The 6,531-nt window shown below is 31.8% G+C and overlaps 1 protein-coding gene across 6 annotated transcripts in view; it reads right to left on the bottom strand.

Annotated features, from left to right (window-relative positions):
• Positions 1 to 6,531, bottom strand: part of NAALADL2 (N-acetylated alpha-linked acidic dipeptidase like 2) — a 1,320,052-nt gene that overhangs the window by 845,187 nt on the left and 468,334 nt on the right. The window lies entirely within an intron of this gene.

The following is a 6,531-nucleotide window of genomic DNA, read 5'->3' as shown; positions in this document are numbered from 1 at the left end:
AATAAAGACATAAAATCTTAAAAAAAAAAAAAAAAAGAACTGATTACTACTAAACCAGCCCTAGAAGAAATGTAAAGGGTACTATATGAGTAGAGGGAAAAAAGAGTAAGAAAAATAGAAAGTACAAAAGCAAAAAAATTAATTATATCTAGAAAAAAAAACAGTCAAGAGAAGCATAAAATAAAAGAAAGTAAAATATGATACCAAATATCTGAAATGTGGACGGGAAGGGAGTAAGAATGGGTTCAAAATTAAGCACCCACCGACTTAATATACACTGCTTATGCAGAAGATGTCATATATAAACCAAATGGCAACCACAAATCAAAAAGCAGTAGTAGATATGCAAAAAAATGAAGAGTAAGGAATCCAAGTATTTTGCTAAGGAAGACCAACTAATCATAAGAGAGCAAGAGAAGAAAGGAACAGACAGCAACTAAAAAACAACATAAAAAAGTAAAAAAATGGCAATAAATACACAGATATCAATAATTTCTTTGAATGTAAATGGACAAAATGTTCCAATCAAAAGACATAGAATGGCAGAAAGGATAAAAAAAAAGAAACAAAAAAGAAAAAAAGACCTATCTATATGCTGTCTACAAAAGATTCATTTCAGATCTAAGATACATGCAGACTAAAAGTGAGGAGATGGAGAAACATGCATCATGCAAATGGAGTAAAAAGAAATCTGGAGTACCAGCAATATTTGTATTGGACAAAATAGATTTTAAAAAAGAAAGGCTGTACCAAGGGGCAAAAAAAAAAAAAAAAAAAGAATACTATATAATCATAAATGGTACAATCCAACAAGATATAAAAATTGTAAATATTTTTGTACTGAATATGGGACACCCAAATACATTAAGCAGTTAGTAACAAATATACAGGAAATAATCAATAGTAATATAATAATAGTAGGGGATGTCAACACCCAATTTATATCAATGGACGGATCACTAAACAGAAAATCAACAGAGAGACAGTTGCTTTGAACAACACATTAGACCAGATGGATCTAACAGATATATTCAGAACATTACATCCTTAAACAGCAGAATACACGTTCTTTCCAAGTGCACATGGGACATTCTCCAGAATAGTTCACATACCAGGCCACAAAACAAGTCTCAACAAATTCATACAGATCGAAGTAATACTATGTGTCTTTTCTGACCCTAATGCTATGAAACTAGAAATCAACCAAAGGAAAAATTTGGAAAACACACAAATGCATGGAAGTTGAATACTATGTTACTAAACAATGAATGTATCAACCAAGAAAGTGAAGAGGAAATTAAAAAATACAGGCAGACAAATAAAAATGAAAACACCAAAGGCCCAAAATCTTTGAGATGCAGCAAAGAAAAAAAATAAGCTTCATTCTACAAAGCCAACATTATTCCGATACCAAAACCAGATAAAGACACTACCAAAAAAAAAAAAAAAAAGTAAACCAAGGCCAACATCTCTGATGAACATAGATGCAAAAATCCTCAACAAAATACTAACAAGCTGAACACAATAATACATTAAAAAAATCATTTGCCATGATCAAGTGGGCTTTATCTGTAAGACGCAAGGATGATTCAATATTCTCAAGTCAATCAACGTGATACATCACATCAGTAAAAGAAGGGACAAAAAACATGATCATTTTAATAGATGCAGAAAAAGCATTTGGCAAAGTATAACATCCATTCATCATAAAAACCCTCAACAATTCAGGATTAGAGGAAATATACCTCAACATAATAAAGGCCATATATGAAAAAGCCATAGCTAACATCACACTCGATGGTGACAAAATCAGTGTTTCTCCTAACACAGTGGATGTCCACTCTCACCACTATTTTAACATAGTAATGGAAGTCCTAACCACAGCTAACAGACAAGAGGAAGAAATAAAATGCATCCAAATTGGTAAGGAAAAAGTAAATCGTTCACTATTTGCAGATGACATGCTACTATATATACAAAACCCTAAAGACGCCACCAAAAAAAAAAAAAAAAAAAAAACTACTAGAACTGATAAATGAATTCAGTAAGTTTGCAGGATACAAAATCAATATACGGAAATCAATTGCATTTCTATATACTAATAATGAAGCAACAGAAAGTAAGAAAGCAATCACATTTACAATCACACCAGACAGTAAAATACCTAGAAATAAACTTAACCAAGGAAGTGAAAGACTTGTACTCTGAAAACTATAAAACACCAATTAAAAATATTGAAGATGGCACAAACAATTAGAAAGATATTCCCTGCTCATGGATTGGAAAAACAAATGTTGTTAAAATGTTTATATTACCCAAAGCAATCTACAGATTTAAGCAATTCCTATCAAACTACCAAAAACATTTTTCACAGAACTAGAAAAAAAAAATCCTAAAATTTGTATGGAATCACAGAAGACCCCAAATAGCCAAAACAATCTTGATAAAGAAAAACTAAGATGGACGTACCAGAATTCCAGGTTTCAAGTTATAATACAGAGCTGTAGTAATAAAAACAGTATGGTACTGACACAAAAATAGACACATAAGATAAATGGAATAGAATAGAAAGCTCAGGTATAAGCCCACAATTATATGGTCAATTAATCTTTAACAAAGGAGGCAAGGGATGCCTGGGTGGCTCAGTCAGTTAAGCATCTGCCTTCAGCTCAGGCATGATCCCAGGGTCCTAGGATTGAGTCCTACACTGGGCTCCTTGCTCAGCAGAGAGCCTGCTTCTCCTTCTGCCTGCTGCTCCTGCCTGCTTGTGATCTCTCTCATTCTCTCTCTGACAAATAAATAAAATATTTAAAACAAAACAAAGGAAGAACATGCAACAGGAAAGACAATTTCTTCAACAAATGGTGTTGGGAGAACAGGACAGCTACATGCAAAAGAGTAGAACTGGACCACCGGCTTACATCACACAGAGATAAGCTCAAAACGGAGTAAGGACCTAAATATGAGACAGGACACTATAAAAATCCCAGAAGAAAGCATTGGCAGTAATTTCTCCACCATTGACCATAGCAATTTTTTTTTTTTAGATAGATTTCCTGAGGCCAGGGAAACAAAAGCAAAAATGAACTATTGGTATTTCATCAAAATTAAAAGCTTCTGCATGGTGAAGGAAACAATAAAACGAAAAGGCAACTTACAGAATGGGAGAATATATTTGCAAATAACATCTCTGATGAAGGGTTAGTATCCAAAACATATAAAGAACTTATATAACTCAACATCCCCCCCAAAAGAAATAATTTAATTAAAAAATGGAGAGAAGACATGAATAGACATTTCTCCAAAGAAGACATACAGATGGTAAAACAGACACATGAAAAGATGTTCAACATCACTGATCATCAGGGAAATGCAAATCAAAACCACAATGAGATATCACCTCACACTTGCCAGAATGGCCAAAATCAAAACCACAAAAAAACAGTAAGTATTGGCAAGGACATGGAGAAATAGGAATCCTCCTGCACTCTTGGTAGGAGTGCAAACTGGGACAGCCGATGTGGAAAACAGTATGGAGGTTCCTCAAAAAGCTAAAAATAGGGGCACCTGGCTGGCTTAGTCAGTAAAGCATAAAACTCTTGATCTTGGGGTTATGAATTCAAGCCCCATATTGGGTGTAGAGATTATTTAAAAATAAAATCCTTAAAAAAAAATGTTAAAATAGAACTATCTTAAGATCCAGTAATTGCACTACTGTGTATTAACGCCAAAAATACAAACACACTAATCAAAGGGATATGCACTCCAATGTTTACAGCAACATTGCTTACAATAGCCACATTATGGATCAATCCCAGTGTCCGTTGATAGATAAATGGATAAAGAAGATGTGGCATGTATGTGTATGTGTGTACATATATTAATATAGATATTATTAATCCATCAAAAAGAATAAAATCTTGTCATTTGCAACAACAGGGTTGGAGCTAGAGAGTATAATGTTAAGTGAAGTTAAGTCAGTCAGAGAAAAACAAATACCGTATGATTTCACTTCCATGTGGAACTTAAAAAACAAAACAGATAAGCAAAGGGGAAAAAAGAGAGAGAGAGATGGAGAGATAAACCAAGAAACAGACTCTTAACTATAGAGAACAAACTGATGGTTACTGGTGGGGAGACGGGTAAAATAGGTGATGGGGACTAATGAGTACCCTTAGCATTATGAGCACTGAGTAATGTATAGAATTGTTGAAGCATTATATTGTACACCTGAAACTACTATAACACTATGTTAACTATACTGGAACTTTAAAAACTTGAAAAATAAAAGAAAAAATCTATATGAAAAATGAGACTTTCTTGCTGTTGTCATTTCCATTTGTTTGATTATCAACCAGGTTGAAGACATCCATATGCTTTTTTTCTATTTCCTTCTTTGTGAATTGTCTGTTCGTGGCCTTTATATATATATATTGTTTAAAATATTTACTACATTTCTCACATATTTTTGAGAAAATGTTAATAGTTCATATATATTAAACCTCCTGTCATATATATTTAATCTTTACTCATTTTGTTATCTATATTTTGTTTTTATACTCTCAGAATTCAAAATTTATTTTTAGTGTTTTTCTTTTGATAATGATACATCTGATATAATATCTGACTTTAAAAATTATTTCTTTAGCCACCCCCTCCCCACCATAAATTCAAAGTCCATTTCTATTGTTAAGTATTCTATTAATTTTTACAGTTTCTATAGTTATTAATCGTTCTATTAATTTTTCTACAGTTTTAGTAAAATTTTTCCTGATTTTAAAGAGCAACATATAGTCATTGTAAAAAAAAAATTGTACATATATACAAAAATCTTATGCAATTAAAAAAAAAGTCAAGGATTCCACTGCAAATGCAACCTTTGTTAAAATTTTGTCATATTTCCTTCAATTATTTTTTATGATTTTTAATTTATTTGAAAGCATATATTTTAGATTACATTACAGATAATACTATGATATAAAATAATACTACCTTACCCTGGGGGTACCTGCGTGGCTCAGTCATTAAGCGTCTGCTTTCAGCTCAGGTCATGATCCCAGGGTCCTGGGATCCAGCCCAGCACCCAGCATCAGTTTCCCTGCTCAGCGGAAAGCCTGCTTCTCTTCCCACTTCCGCTGCTTGTATTCCCTCTCTTACTGTCTCTGTGTCAAATAAATAAATAAAATCTTAAAAAAATACTACCCTACCCTGTACATAAAAATTTATTTCTGAAATAAGATCTTTTGTTTGATCATCAGAAGTACTAGTTAATGTTAACATGAAATTTTAATTTTTTTTTTTTAAGATTTCATTTTTAAGTAATCTCTACACCCAATGTGGGGCTTGACTTGCAACCCTGAGATCAAGAGTTAGATGCTCTACTGACTGGGCCAGCCAGGCACCCCAAACTTTTCAATTTTTTGATGTACGTTGCAAAATTGTCTTCCAAAATGCCTATATGAATTTCCATTCCTTCTAGAAATGTGCACAGTTTCATTTATCCTAACTACCATAGGTGTATTGTGTTGCATTTATTTACTAATTTGGTAGGCAAGTATGCTATTTCATTTTTATTTTAGTTTCTACTTCTTGTAGATTAAAAAATAATTAACTCCTTGATGAATCTGAAATTATTTTGGAAAACTATGAATTAAAATCCCAATTCCAAAATAACCAATATTGTAGTTCTACTTTTGTCCATCTGATCTATAACAGCATCTAATTTGGGGTAGTTTATTAAACTCTACTAGTTCGACTGTTCTTGTGCCAGTTACATAATATTTTATTTGTTGGTGTCTTGTAAATGCTTTCATCTCTGGTTGACCTAGTTTTAGTTTCATCAGTATTTTTTTTTTTTCCCTTTGTATTTTCTTTAATACTCCTATCTGGTGGTTTTTTGTTTGGTTTTTTTGTGGTTTTTTTTTTTTTTTTTTTTTTTTTTGGCAATGAAACTTCTAAGCAACTATTAACTTTTTTATCACAATTAAATATAAAAAAATTAGTGTTTAACATTTTATTTAAAGAACCTATACATATCTTGCTAAGTCTGTTTCCAAATTGTTAACTTCTTTGTTGTTTTTAGAATGCTTTTTAACATAAAGATGGCAGGAACATAGCAATGGTTTTGAATTTTCATTCTGTTGATGTTGGTTTTAGCCACCTAAGTATATGCCTTGGGACTTACCAGGAAAAAATTGTTACATATAAATAATCATATTTTTATCTCCTCTCTTCCTATATATATTATTCATTTCTCTTTCATATCTCATTTCCTTAATAAAATTTAGGAAGCAATTTTTCTTAGTAATAACAGGCATTCTAGTTTAGTTCTTGCTCTCTGTATCTAATATCTTTACAGTTTTAGTGTATTTCTTATTATGTCAAAATTATTTTACTGCTCTCAATTTTATTAGGAATGTTTAACATTACTAAATTTTTATTCCAGTAAATGAAATATTACATTATAAGATTAATTTATATCAAAGCTACCTTTGCATTTCTGGGTAAAACTCTTGATTGGTGGTATCATGG

This window comes from Ursus arctos, unplaced genomic scaffold (assembly GCF_023065955.2).
Source record: "Ursus arctos isolate Adak ecotype North America unplaced genomic scaffold, UrsArc2.0 scaffold_4, whole genome shotgun sequence".
NCBI lineage: Eukaryota > Metazoa > Chordata > Mammalia > Carnivora > Ursidae > Ursus > Ursus arctos.
Note: the sequence above shows the minus strand (reverse complement) of the source record. Positions and strands in the feature narration are given on the sequence as shown.